This window comes from Bubalus bubalis, chromosome 22 (genome assembly GCF_019923935.1).
Source record: "Bubalus bubalis isolate 160015118507 breed Murrah chromosome 22, NDDB_SH_1, whole genome shotgun sequence".
NCBI classification, from domain to species: domain Eukaryota; kingdom Metazoa; phylum Chordata; class Mammalia; order Artiodactyla; family Bovidae; genus Bubalus; species Bubalus bubalis.
In genome coordinates this window covers 23,441,268-23,457,183 of record NC_059178.1, presented here as the reverse complement: position 1 = coordinate 23,457,183, position 15,916 = coordinate 23,441,268, and the positions used below count along the sequence as shown (strand labels likewise).

At 38.7% G+C, this 15,916-nt stretch overlaps 1 non-coding gene and 1 pseudogene across 1 annotated transcript; both read left to right on the top strand.

Moving 5' to 3' along the window:
* The window catches only part of LOC102389750, a 177,166-nt pseudogene that overhangs the window by 118,326 nt on the left and 42,924 nt on the right, over positions 1 to 15,916 (top strand).
* TRNAC-ACA lies at positions 13,814 to 13,886 on the top strand. The gene has a single exon. It is a non-coding gene; the product is annotated as a tRNA-Cys (tRNA).

The following is a 15,916-nucleotide window of genomic DNA, read 5'->3' as shown; positions in this document are numbered from 1 at the left end:
AAACTACAGCACTTTGGCCACCTCATGCGAAGAATTGACTCATTGGAAAAGACTCTGATGCTGGGAGGCATTGGGGGCAGGAGGAGAAGGGGACGACAGAGGATGAGATGGCTGGATGGCCTCACCAACTCGATGGACGTGAGTTTGAGTGAACTCGGGGAGATGGTGATGGACAGGGAGGCCTGGCGTGCTGCGATTCATGGGGTCGCTAAGAGTTGGACACGACTGAGCGACTGAACTGAAACAATCCTGAGAGATTGGGACAGTTACTATCCTCATTTTACTGATAAGGAAACTGGGATTAGAGGTTAAACATTCATCCAGTATTATACATCTTTTAACTGCATAAATTTCCACAAGGAGCAGAGAGAGGACTGATATCCAGGTACTTTGATTTCAGAGCCTAAGCTTTAACCGCAACAATGTAATGCTTTTATCTTAGCTCAAAGGGATATGCATACATCACCGATAAGGCTAGCAGCAATTGGTTTCTCTGGCAACCTAGACTGCATATTTTTCACCAGAGGGGATCTAGAACAAAAAATGGAAGGCTGTAAATTATTTCTTAGGTAACAATAGTTTCCCCATTAATTATTCCGACATTTCAACTAATGCAAAGGAAGCAGTAAATATCCCTTCTCACCAAGAGTTCTTGTACTTTCCAGAAAGGACTAGAAAAATTATTCATTCTAAGGGAAAATGACTTTTAACCTTTTCAAGATATTACACATTAACTAGAGCTACAAAATATTAAACTAAATGAGAGTGGTAGATAGGTAACAATATCCCACTCCTCTCAGCATCCAGATCTTTCTAACATGACCTTGTGGCTCCTCCAGCTGAGAAGTGGAGTCTGTCTTGCTGCACGTTAAGCCTCAACTGGTCCTAAAGACTCTCTCCTGCTGCTAGAATGTTCCAGAAGCTATAGAGTGTTGGTTTCAGCCCCTTGCATGCACCTCTCCTTTTGCTCGGTCCCTTGACGTGGCCTGGAGAGTCTGCTGGAGGGTTAGGGCCCTTGGAAGCAGACCCAGTCACCCAGTTTTCCCATCAAAGGCCCATGCCTGGAGTAAACTTAGCCAAGAACCTACCGGACGCACAGGGGACTGCTGAGGCCTGAGAGAGCCCCTTTGATCCCAGCCAAAACTTGTGAACCACAGAACTGTGAGATGAATAAGTGGTTGTTGTTTTGATCCATCAAGTTGTTAAGTGGCTCATAATACATCATCACTGTGCTTACAGTTAATTGATGCAAAGGCCAGAGTGGCTTCTCTATAGTTTTGAGTACTGCTGTCTGCACAGCCTGGAATTGGAGAACCTTAGTCTCTAGATCAGAAATAAAGCTTGGGACTAATCCATTGTCCTTCCTAGAGCAGCTGTGAGCCACCCCTATCAGCCAAAACCGGGGTGGCTGAACATTCCATCTGGGAAGAAAGGCGTTCCCATCACTTGAACAAAGAGGACTCTCTCTCCCTCCCTCATATCTGGAATCTAATGTTGAGGGCCTTTACTATTAACAAGCAATATAAGATATTCACATTAACCATATATTTTTAGATTTGTTATTACTTACACGTGGAATCTAAAAGATGAAACAAATGAATGAATATAACAAAAGAAAAACAGACTTACAGAGAACAAATGAGTGGTTACCAGTGGTGTGGAGGGATGTGATAGGGGTAGGAGATTAAGAGGTACAAATCACTATGTATAAAATAAATAAGTTACAAGGATATATTGTATGACACAGGGGATATAGCCAATATTTTATAATAATTTTAAATGAAATATAATCTATAAAAATATTGAATCACTATGTTGCACACCTGAAACCAATAAAATACTGTAAGTCCACTATCTTTCAATACAAAATAAGACTTCAATTTAAAATAAATGTAGTGTTTGTCCAGAGCACATCTAGGACATTTCAAAAACTACCTTCATGTACACATTTACTTCCTCCTTGTTAGTTTAGACACAAGGAGGGAAAGCTAGAAACCAGCTGTGGCAGAGATTACTAGCTTTCCTCCAATATTCATGGTCCCCTCTTTTATCAGAGTCTTAATTTTGCCAGACATATGACCACCCAGGATAAAAAGCACATCTCTCCATCTCTGTTGCAGCCAGGTCTGGCCATGCAAGGATGTTCAGGGCACTGGGATGTGAGAAGTAAGGTGTTCTATTTCTCCATGTTTCTCTCCTCCTCCCACTCACTGGATTGAGGGTACACGACTGAGCCATCAGTCACGACCACAGTGACAACAAGGGCAACAGCTCAAACAGGTAAAGCAACAAGGTAGAAAGAACCCCAGTCCATGGACAGCCTCAAAAAGAAGAAATCTGGGGACCAGGACCTGTCCTAGCAAGGACACAAAAGGGTATAAAAACAGATAAGACATAGGAAAACATTCTAATATACATGCATATGGAGTTTAAGAAGTGATACAGACAATAAACAGAATAGAAGCAATGCTTGAAGAGGTAATTGCCCGGAATCTTTCAAAACTGACTGTAGAAACAAAGCTATCACATAACATTAAGAATCCCAACAGAACCCAAGCCAGATAAGATATAAAGAAAGCCACATCTAGAGGAAAACTATTGAGAAAATTATTAAAATGCCAATGAAGCACACCCCCAAAATCCCCAGAGAAACAGTAAGATACACTATTTTCATGGACAAGAAGATTCACTATTACAATAACACAGGCTTTCTAAAATGACCTGTAAATTTAAAGCAAGTGAAAACAAAACCCCAATGGTATATGTCATGCAAATTAACAAGCTATCTCTAAGAAGTACATGAAAACATAAAGGGTCATGAAATTTTAAAAAGTATGAAAGCACTCCTGAGAAAGAATGAAGGGAGATGCTTGCCCTACAACAGATTGAGGCTTTTTTTATAACAGTGTGGTGTAAGCACAGAAATAGACAAAGGACCACACTGTACAGAGAAGAGTCTAAAATTATCCAGGCATAAATTAAGACCTATTCCATCTTCGTGCTATCATGGTGGATCATGGGAAAAGGAGGAAAATTTTAAATGCTAATGGGCAATAGTGGAAAAAAGAAAAGGAAATTTGTATACTCAATTGTACATGGAAACAAATTTTAGGTGGATTGCATTCTGTGAAAAGCGGGGTTTAAAGTACATAGGGAAAAACCTAAGAGAATTTTATATACATTGGGTTTAGTAAAGGATTTCTTAATCAAAATATAAAAAGCACAAACTGTGAAGAAACAATCTAATTCAGCTGAATAATCATTTTAAAACTTTCAGGTATTAAAATTCAGGATTTAAAAGGCTCAAGAACAAGATGAAAAAAACTGGGAGAAGTATTTGCCTCCCATTAACCAGGAAAAGGGTAGTTATTCATAATGCCTAGTTTTAAGACAATGATAGAATGGACAAAAGGAATAAATAGGCATTTTATAGATCCATGCTACTGCTGCTGCTGCTAAGTCACATCAGTCGTGTCCGACTCTGTGCGACCCCATAGAGGGCAGCCCACCAGGCTCTCCCGTCCCTGGGATCCTCCAGGCAAGAACACTGGAGTGGGTTGCCATTTCCTTCTCCAATGCATGAAAGTGAAAAGTGAAAATGAAGTCGTTCAGTTGTGTCCGACTCTTTGCGACCCCATGGACTATAGCCTACCAGGCTCCTCCATCCATGGGATTTCCCAGGCAAGAGTACTAGAGTGGAGTGCCATTGCCTTCTCCATTTATAGATCCATAAATAAATGCCCTCCAAACAACAAAGTGCTTATTCTTATGTATAATTACAAAAAAGTCAGTATGAAATACCATTTTAAATGCATATGAGTAAAACTGGAGAAAGTTTCAGAGTATCATTGTTACATGAATATATAACAAAGGGGACACATACACGATTGTTGACTAGTAGACCCACTTGGAAGATAATTTAGTAATGATCAGTAAAGATGATGATGTATATTCCACAGTTTACAGCAATTCAACGTTTGGATCTATACATTCTAGAATAGGCCTTGTACAAGTGTACCAGAAAAAAAAGTGCATACAAGATTTATGGAAGCTTTGTGTAAAACAGAAGGAAATCAGGAGAATAAAACAAATGTCCTTTATCAGAAGAATCACACACACACACACACAAAAGTATGGTGTCATTATACAATGAAATACTACATATCAGTGAATAGGAATGAAAGGGGCTACATGTATCAACATTGATGAATATTACCAGCAGAATATAAAGAAGGAAAAATCAATGCAAAATGATGCATACAGTATATGTATATATATAAAGTTTTTTTAAATCTCTACATTGTTTATAATGAGTTAAATATAGAGAAAATTATAAATACAATCAAAGGAATGATAAAAATTCAAGACAGTGATTACCTCTGAAAGGAGGCAGGGATATTCAAATAGCGAAGAGACACATAGCAGCCTTCAAAGGCGTAAGTAATGTACTACTTCTACGTGTGCATTTGCACTGAGAAATGTGAATTATATTTGTCTTCACATTTTCTATATTTATCATACACGTTCTAGTGTATGGGCTTCCCCGGTGGCTCAATGGTAAAGAATCTGCCTGCAATGCAGGAGACACAGGTTTAATCCCTGGGTCAGAAACATCCTCTGGAGAAGGGAACCGGCTACCCACTCCAGTGTTTTTCCCTGGAGAATCTCATGGACAGAGGAGCCTGGCCGGCTACAATCCATGGGGTTGCCAAGAGTTGGACATGACTGAGTAACTAACGCTTTCTAGTGTATACACAAAGATTTCATAATACATTTAGAAAAAAACAAAACAAAACAAAACAATGTTAACACATCATTGTATAAAACAGGAAAAACTCAAAAATGCCTAAGTGGATATATGCAATTACTACTGTATGCAAGTAATTCTTCCAGGGCCAAACTAGTACATAAGTCAAAGATGGATGATTGATGTAAATACTACATGTCATTTATAAAACATCACTTCCTTCCTGACTCATTTCTAATAGAACCCTGATTTTTTTTTCCTGTCTGTGTTTAATGTCCAGATGCAGAAGGTATTTTGAATAAACTCCAGTAATAGTTATTTGAACAGGAGGATACAAGCAACACAAACTGGTCCAATTAATTTTATCCAATCAAACTGAAGGGAAGGAATTATATTCTATTGTTGGGGAGAAGTTCCCTTCCCTCTCCTAATACACACAAACAAGGAATCACATAGCCATAAATAGTCATCTAGTGACCAAAAGGGAACCACACGTAGGTTAAAGAAAGCTTGTTGTCATTTAGTCACTCAGTTGTGTCCAACTCTTTTGGACTGTAGCCCACCAGGCTCCTCTGTTCATGGTATTTCCAAGGCAAGAATACTGGAGTGGGTTTCCATTTCTTACTTCAGGGGATCTTCCCAACCCAAGGATCAAACCCATGTCTCCTGCATTGACAGTTAGGTTCTTTACCACTGAACCACCAGGGAAGTGCCAATAACAGTTTAGAAAGCCTCAGTGAAGAGGAAGGACCTATACCCTTGAAGACTACATTGGAGTAGCCCTAACCCTAGATTTCCATGTAGATGAGATAACATTATAGTTTAAAAGCAACTTGAGTCAACGTCTCTGTATTTACAACTGTAATCAGTCTGACTGATAAAAGAACTTCATGGAGAAGGTGAGGATTAAGTAAGGAATTGAAAATAAGTAAGTTGGATAGGCAGGGAGTAATTGCTTGGGCATTTGTTGGGCAGAAAATATTTTTTTCATTGAACTAACTTTTGTTGCATCAATTCTGGTTGCCAGTTTCCCTTAGTTCCACTTTAGTTACCCGGCTCCAGTGTGGGACACCATCTAGTCACTCAAATGTTGTTAATATGGTTCATATGAACATCCTTCCGCCCCCTCTGAGGGTAGCACTCACTTTGTAGGAGCAGAAAGAAGCAACAGTCAAGATGCTGTCTTCCTTTTCCCTTCCCACTTATCCTTATCAGTTTTCTCAGATGCCCATCCTTGAAAATTATTCCAAAACCTCAGATATCTGAATATGCAAATGGAAAAGATGTCGGCTTTCATTTCATATTTTAAGAAGTAGCCCTAGGACTCATTCTTTGAGAGGCAGTCTTGTATAGCAGTCACAGAGGCAAAGGTTTGGAATCCAAGCTTAGTAGACATATGATATGAATCGTGCTTAATCTCTTCAAGTCTCCATCGGTATGATGGGTATGTTGTAACAAGATTTAAGATTTCAGTGACTTAGCATATATAAAGTACCTACAAATAAAAAGCTCCAATACTTTGGCCACCAGATGTGAAGAGCCGACTCATTGGAAAAGACCCTGATGCTGGGAAAGATTGAAGGCAAAAAGAGAAGGGGACAGCAGAGCAGAGGATGAGATGGTTAGATAGCATCACCAACTCAAGACATGAATTTGAGCAAACTCCAGGAGATAGTAAAGGATAGGGAAGCCTGGCATGTTACAGTCCATGGTGTTGCAAAGAGTCGGACATGACTTAGCGGCTGAAAAACAACAACTATATATATAGTTGCTTCTATTGCTTCTGTTTAGCTAGAGAATTTTAATACATTTACTGATTCACAACAAGAAAAAAGTCTTGAAAGTTAAATGTCAACTTGACTGAATAACTTTGAACCAGATTCTAATTCTTTTGTGATTATACAGAAAATTGTATGGATAATATAACAATTCGCATAAATTGACACCACAGGATACTGATTATTTTATATACTCATCATTTTGAAAAATCACTACCAAAGAAAAGCCATCCACTACATTTCCAACACTACATTTGTATCTCTCTTATATATCTTTCATTGCTCGTGATTTCAGCGGTGATAATGTACCATGGGTTTTCTGTGGCTAATAATCTTCCATTAGCATATAATTATACTAGCCCTAGGACAGTGTTAGCACCTTTCGGATGAGTAATGGTCCTCAAATGATTATAATTTTGCCTACTGCTTTTAATAAAATCACAGCTAATCTATAAAACCATAACACTGGACCTCTATCAAGAAAAAATAAATTCTAATTTTATGGAGTATACATATAAATGAGATTCAAATTTCAGGGTGTTTGTTGGATGAATATTCTAAATAATCATCCCCAAACTACACAAAAAAGAACCATTTACAAAGTCATCATAAGAATTTAAAACTGCTCATGGATTGATGGTGAGACACATAGTTTCTTCCCCAAAATGTGCTGAATATTGTCAGAGGCAATGATGAAATAATTAACCTTTTACATTTGTAAATGCTAGGGCAATAATTTAAAAGGTGTTGAAAATTATAAACCATTTCTGAATAATGAAACTTCCAAAGATATCAACTTCCATATGTGACCTCAACAACATTTACATCATTCTAACAGGTTTCATCTATTTTAAAATACCAAGACAGTCTGACTTCAATTAACTTTATATCCTAGTCATGCTAATGGTCTATACGGTAGTTAGTGGCGGGTATAATAATTCTTTTATTGCTGCTGCTGCTAAGTCGCTTCAGTCGTGTCCGACTCTGTGCGACCCCATAGACGGCAGCCCACCAGGCTTCCCCGTCCCTGGGATTCTCCAGGCAAGAACACTGGAGTGGGTTGCCATTTCCTTCTCCAATGCATGAAAGTGAAAAGTGAAAGTGAAGTCTCTCAGTCCTGTCCGACTCTTAGCGACCCCATGGACTGCAGCCTACCAGGCTCCTCCGTCCATGGGATTTTCCAGGCAAGAGTACTGGAGTGGGGTGCCATTGCCTTCTCCGCTTTTACTGCTAGTTTTAAATTAAAAGTTTGGGCTCTTTGAATAATTCAAAGGAGAATAGCTATTGCTAGCTGCCATACCAGTGACAAAATTCCAATATAATGTCTGCGGGTGTTTTTGAGTTTCTAAGCCTAGTTAGTGATCATATGTCTCTGTATTCCCCTCCTCTCCTCCACTGCTTATGTCTTTTTAATCAGCCATTTTAATTAATTACTGATTTTTTAACAGCTATATTGAAGTATCTTTGACAAAGCTCTAATATCTTGGCTGAATGATTCAAATACGTCCTGTCCAAATTACTTGTCTCTAGATTTCCCTTGCCAACCAACATTCTACTCTGTAGCAGAGTTCTTTGTTTTTCCCGTCTCAGAATGGGAACATTTGCTTCTGAATCAACTTTCCTCAGTCTCCTTTGCCTATGGGATGAATCCCTAACTCAGTGTGACATACCAGGCTCTTCATAATCTTTCCCCTGCTAACTTTGTAAACATTCTGCTCTTGCACCCAAGAAGCTTCACGATCCACAACTATGAAATGTATCCTTCCCTCAATATGGCGGGGTTTCTCCCGCAACATGGCGCGCTTCCTCATCCCTTTGCATCTTCTCATTTGCCAGTCCCTCCCTCCTCCCACCGAACCCTCCCTTATCTTCTCAGCTGACAAAACCAAGCTTCCCTTGACACATTTCTCCTCAGCATTTTGTGCCAAGCGTGCTCTTACCTATGGTACTTACCAAGTCATACTATAACTAAAGTGTACACACCTCTCTGCCATGAGACTATGCCCTCCTGATGAACAGGAACCAGACATTCTTCGTTGTGTCTCACCCATCCACAAGGACTACAGGAGTGCCCCCACTTAGTAGGTGCTTAACACCTACTGTGCGTAAAGAAATAAAACAACTTTCTCTGGACTGAGTCACAGGTTGCCTTGGGCAAAGGACTTTTAAAAAGAGAATACACAGCAACATGGATGTACCTAGAGATTGTCATACTGAGTGAGGTAAGTCAGAGACACACACATATTTGTATCACTCATGTGTGGGATTTTTTTTTTAAATGGTACAAATGAATCTATTTATAAAATAGAAATAGAGTCGCAGATGTAGAAATCTTATGGTTACCAAGGAATAAATGGGGAGGGCGGGGAGCGTTAATTGGAAGATTGGGATTGACATATACATGCTATTATATATAAAATGGGCTTCCCTGATAGCTGAGTTATCAGGGAAGGTAAAGAATCCACTTGCAATGCAGGAGACCCTGGTTTGATTCCTAGGTTGGGAAGATTCGCTGGAGAAGGGATAGGCTACCTACTCCAGTATTCTTGCGCTTCCCTGGATAGACTACCTACTCCAATATTCTTGCGCTTCCCTGGTGGCTTAGATAGTAAAGAATCTTCCTGCAGTGCAAAAGACCTGGGTTCGATCCCTGGGTTGGGAAGATCCCCTAGAGAGGGGAAAGGCTACCCACTCCAATATTCTGGCCTGGAGAATTCCATGGACAGAGGAGCCTGGCAGGCTACAGTCCATGGAGTCACAAAGAGTCTGACATAACTAAGCAACTTTCACTTCATTTCATATACAAAATATATAACTAATAAGGACCTATTGTATAGCACAGGGAACTCTACTCAATACTCTATAATGACCTATATGGAAATAGAATCTAAGAAAAGAATGGATATATGTATAACTGACTCACTTTGTTGTATATCTGAAGCTTACATAACATTGTAAAGCAACAACACTCCAATAAAAATCAGTAAAAATATTTTAAAACGATGATAGAATGCAGATTCTAAATTTTGTCAAATGTTTTCACATTTCAAAGCTAAATCCAATTTAAGACCCAAGTCATTCTTTCAGTTCATCTCACCAAGCCATCCTCTCACCACATTAGAGATGTCCTGGCCTCTCCTTGTGGTTGGCCTGACCTAATTCACGGCCACTCCACTAATCTCATTGTGATCCACTGTGTGCCTTTTACAAGATGGTCCCTCCTTTGTCTTCAGCATCAGAAGCTGCCCATCTTAGAGGGCTACCTCCAGACCTGTTGTTTGAAAGGCACATCTCTCTTAACTCATGATTTATAACAGTGGCTGAACATGCGATGTAACTTATCATTTTCTAATTACTGTATGTAAACTTGCTTTTTTCCTAAACAAACTCAGATGATTCTTCAGGAATGGTTTATACTCAGTACTCATTTTAGCAGCCTTGGTCCTCTAATTCCCATCACACCTAAATTATGCCAGACATGGAGGCATCAATAGACTGGGTATTAAGTTCATTTAGTACTTAAAAGGGAAAAAAAAGAAAAAAAAAAAAAAAGGGCTTCCCTCGTGGCTCAGTGGTAAAGAATCTGCCTGCCAATGCAACAGACATGGGCTTGATCCTTGATCTGGGAAGATCCCACGTGCCATGGAGCGATAGAGCCCATGCGCCACAACCGCAGAATCTGCACTCTGCACTCTTAGAGCCCTCAAATCGCACCTACTGAGCCTGAATGCTGCAGTGACTGAAGCCTGACGCCCTACAGCCCATGGTCTGCAACAAGAGAAGCCACCACCATGAGAAGCCCTCGCACCACAGCTAGAGAATAGCCCTTGCTCACCACAACTAGAGAAAAGCCCATGCAGCAACGACGACTGAGAACAGCCAAAAATAAAAAATTATATTTAAAAAACTGTTGCTAAATTATGTAACAAAAAATTTTTAACAAAACAGCATTTTCAGAAGCATTGTACAATGGCACAGCGATTTTTTTTTCTTTTGCCCTGTATCATTGTCATAGTTCTACTTGAACAGATCCATAAAGTTAAAATAGAGGAAAATATTTAGTTTCCATAAATATCTGAGTTCTGATTCTATGCTTCCTGAACTAGCTCATATTCTACTTGATGAAGCCGGCTTGTAGGAAGCAAATACAATTTACAGAATGGAATTTTCTGTTGCATTACCTGATAAGCTATGATCGCAATAGAAAAGTCTCATAGAGACCTAAAATACAATTTGAAACAAATATAAAGGCTTCTACAAGGATTGAGAATCTTGGACATTTTTCTATGAATGTAAAACACTCTTGCCTGATACCATACACAATACATTTTTATGAAATCATCATTTATTTCTCTTCCATTGTAATTAGATATCATCCCTAAGAAGCCAACTCGAAAAAATAAGTTCACATTGCCTTATATAATTATTATGTGTTTTTATTTTAATGAAGGCATTCCTTAACTCGTTAGAGAGAAACCACATAACAATATGCCAACTTGCTTTCACTAATATAAATATTTTCTATTAATAAGAGAGCTTTCTTGTTGTCTAATGTAATAATTGTGGTTCCTTAACTTGATGGACACGATAAACTTGAGATCTAAGACAAAAAAAAGAAAAATCTAGCTGATTGTCTCAGCTATGCCTCATACTTATCTGTATGACCTTGAGCAGATCATATGATCAAGAAATAAAGAGACCTCCAGTACACTATTTACAAAATTACTGTAAGAACACAATGTTAGAATATAAGGAGGCAAGATGTACACATTTTTATAAAATGTGAAACTAATGAATGCAAATGAATGTAAATTATTATTACTAAGGAATCTCAACATCCTAACTTAATTTATGTAATATTTAGCAGTATTAAAGAAATGACTTTTGATGAATGTTTCTTGCAGATGAGTGTTTCAAATTTGATTAATGTGCTGAGGATTGGTGTACATTTGAAAAGCTTGTGAGGTCAAAAGTGATGAGTCAATTAGAGATAATTTGGTCTCCTCCTACCAGACTTGTCCACTGCTTACAAAATCAAGTCTAAATACTACTTCCCAGGGGAGCAGTTCTTCATTTAATCATCATCAGTGAATATTTATGGGGCCTACCTACGGCAGCGGTACCACAGCTGGCAACCTTAGATTGGTTCATTAATCCACGACACATTTGGTGCAGGCAGGCAGTTGTTTCTGATGTCTTTATTGGAAAGAAATCTGGTTTGTGAATGTGGGTTAAGTTCATGTTTTTGCAATCACCAAATGCTTGTTTTCACAGGCATCATTCAAGGTTCCCAAGAGCAGATGTGTCCATGTTGACTGCAGACACAACGGGAGATGATAGACTGGCGAAGGGGGTTAATTGTGTACAAAATTTTGCATGGATGTGTGTCTGGATTCACTTCCAGGCTAAGGGCTGCTGCCTGCCGTCAAGGTCTCTAGGGAAAATGTAACTCCTGTGATAACAGATTTCTATGATAATACATCCTTACTCTAGAGAAGGGTGCTTGCAGAGACCCCACTGTGTGTAATGTGGAGATGCTCCCCAGAGTAGATGTTCTGAATATCAAGTAAATGCGAGAAGCTCTTTTTAAGACTTTTACCCCTTTTCTTGGAAGAAATTCCATTTTTAGCACTTTTAATTTCTTCATGTATCATTTTCCTTATTAAAGTTTTCTGACATTTTGGAAAGTCTAAACTGTGTTATGTTTCCCAATCTGTAAAATAGTTAGCTTGGTGATTCCCATCTACCATGTAACCATTTCTACAGATTTATTCTTGTTTATTAAAAAATAATTTAGAATTCCATTTCCTATTAGATCATCAACTATCTACTCAGGGTCTTCATCTAATCTTTTAATCAAATCTTCAGGATGTTTTTCTAAAAATCTCAAGGTGACAATACATTTAAGAGTATGGCAATAAACAATCTACAATTTTTACCAATCATACCATTATCCTAGATAGTTACTATCACAGCTTAAAAAAAATGACACTCAACTCTCTTTTGTTGTGCTGTCTTTATCTCAAAGTCATAGCAAATAAATCCATAACTCTTTTTTTTTTTAACTTTACATAATTGTATTAGTTTTGCCAAATATCAAAATGAATCCGCCACAGGTATACATGTGTTCCCCATCCTGAACCCTCCTCCCTCCTCCCTCCCCATACCATCCCTCTGGGTCGTCCCAGTGCACCAGCCCCAAGCATCCAGTATTGTGCATCGAACCTGGACTGGCAACTGGTTTCATACATGATATTATACATGTTTCAATGCCATTCTCCCAAATCGTCCCACCCTCTCCCTCTTTAAAAACAGATGGTCATTGCTCCAGAAATAGTGTTATGGTAAAATATTTTTTTCAACTTATTTATCCAGATTGAGTCATTTATCTTCTCTCTTTCTGTTGGGATAAAACTGATGATTATTGGCTAATTGTCTTGGGCTATGAGACCAAAGCTGCTTTTTAAAAATGCCATATTAATGATAATTTGTAGATTATAGACTCTGCCTATTTCAGTATGGTGACTTTCTTAGCAGTCATTAGTAAGATCTGTCATTTATGTATGTGAAAATCTGGGTACATAGCCTATTTGGTTTTTGAGATGTTAGAGAATATTTTAATGAATACTAAGAAGAAAGCAGGTATGAGAGGCTAGAAGATTAAGAGCTGGAACATTTGATCTAGTCTACATTATTTAACTTTAGCAATTATTTCAACTCATGATCATGTGAGTGGTGATTTGAAATATTCTGAAGAATTCTGAATGCAGAATTTCTTTAGTTAAGACAGGGGTTGAGTTCAGAACCTATAACTGTCATGGGCTACATGGGATTTTGATATCACGATCCACAAAATTCTATTCTAGGTTTTGAAGATCATAATGAAGATTCAACAACAGCATTTCCCAAAAGAGCTAATATTATACATGATAAAGTGATTAACATATTTTGGGAGCAATTTAATGTTTAACAAGAAGACTCCTAATTTAGAATTTAGGTAAGTTATGTGTGAGATATGCAGGTGAAGGGCAGAGATTTTAAATCAGTGCATATTTTCAGTATCTTCTTTGATGATACAGATAAAGAATTCTTATAGATTTATTTGCTTATTAGGATGAAACAATTTGGTGGTCACTTACATTTGGTTCATCTTTGTATAATAGTAAAGCTGGACTCCTTCACATTTCCATTATTTATTATGAATGACTAGTATAATGTGAACATTTATTTAACCATGTATATTAGCTGCAAGAGAGGTTATGCATGGAAGTAAAGCAACATATTGACTTCCCTGGTGGCTCAGATGGTAAAGCGTCTGCCTACAATGCAGGAGACCCAGGTTCAATCCCTGGGTCAGGAAGATCTCCTGGAGAAGGAAATGGCAACCCATTCCAGTATTCTTGCCTGGAAAATCCCATGGAAGGAAGAGCCTGGTAGGCTACAGTCCATGGGGTCACAAAGAGTTGGACACAACTGAGCGACTTCACTTTTACTTTCAAAGCAACATTTTGGGGGCTACAATATTGAGAAATATCTTAGATAATTCTGGATCCTTTTCCAAATCACAAAGTAGGTCACACATTTATTTGCACAATGTTAAAGAAAGCTGAGCACAGAAGAATTGATGCTTTTGAACTTTGGTATTGGAGAAGACTCTTGAAAGTCCCTTGGACTGCAAGGAAATCCAACCAGTCCATCCTAAAGGAGATCAGTCCTGGGTGTTCATTGGAAGGACTGATGTTGAAGCTGAAACTCCAATACTTTGGCCACCTGATGCGGAGAGCTGACTCATTTGAAAAGACCCTGATGCTGGGAAAGATTGAGGGCAGGAGGAGAAGGGGACAACAGAGGATGAGATGGTTGGATGGCATCACTAACTCGATGGACATGGGTTTGGGTGGACTCTGGGAGTTGGTGATGGACAGGGAGGCCTGGTGTGCTGCGGTTCATGGGGTCGCAAAGAGTCGGACACGACTGAGAGACTGAACTGAACTGAACTGAACTTAAAAAAAAAAAAAAGCCAGTGTGTGTGTGTGTGTGTGTGTGTGTGTGTGTGTGTGTACTTGAGTCCTCTAAGGAAAATGCTTTTTAACTGGAGGCATTTGCCAATCTATGTTACAGCTTCTTGCCCCTTCTCAAGGAATGTTTATTGCTATGGTGATAGGGGAGACAGGATAAGATGGTGAGAAATATTTCAATGAATTGATGGTGTTTAACCTCTTTGTTGTTGCAGTTGTTTAGTCTCTAAGTCATGTCCGACCCTTTGCAACCCCATGGACTATAATGTGCCAGGCTCCTCTGTCCATAGAATTCTCCAGGCAATAATACTGGAGTGGGTTGCCATGCCCTTCTTCAGGGAATCTTCCCTACCCAGGGACTGAACCTGCATCTCCTGCATTGGCACGTGGATTCTTTATAGCTGAGCCACCAGGGAAGCCCATTTAATCTGTCATCCAGATTCTTATCCAGGCTCTACTGGCTCTTCAAAACTCACTAACCCTCTCAGTGGCATTGGTTATTTCCTCACACTGCCATGATTCAAATTTGGTTGCTTTAAAAAATGATACCTTAAGGAAAAGAAGAAAGTCATTGAGACAACTGATTTGGAATAGGGAAGATTAGTGTCATTTGAAGTATGTGAAGTTCAAAATGTAAAGTGGATATTTACCTAAAGGAAGATGTCCAATGGGAATTTTGAATGGAGGACAGAAGTTTATGAGCTAAAGGGTTAACAATATATTCATAAATCACACTTGGCATTTATGAAAGTGAACATGATCAGCCCAAGGGAAGAATTATTAATCTGTGGTCAATGAATCTCCTAAGGGTATTCATGAATTCCTGAATTTATATCAAATATGCTATAAGAATATATTTCTTTAAAAAGAGCCTATAACTTTAAATAGATTCTCAAAAAAGGCTATGATCCAAAAATTGTTTTTAAAAGTTGGACCATGGAAAGGACAAATGAGCATATAAAGAAAGGACTTTAATGTGGATAGTGAGGGGATATTTGATTAAAAGGTATTAAACCCGCATTTCTTGAAAACCAATGATATGCCAGGCGATGTCTCAGGGAATTTCATATAGAAAGTCTCACTTAATCTTCTCAACAGTCCTGTGAGGCTGAGATCACTAACATGGTTTTACACATGAGATAAATGAAGCTCAGAGATTAAAAGGATTTTTCAAAATCCAACAGTAACTAGGCAACAGGGCAATTCCTGTTCGGAGGGCATGATTCCAAGTTTGGTGCTCAGTATCATAGCTACAGTAAGAACTAGAGATGAGTGGTGGGGGGTAGGAAATGTACAAATACCAAGAGACACTCTTAAGCAGGAAACAGTAACAAAGACAATTTTATGCAGCCTAAAGTAGATTTGACAGGATG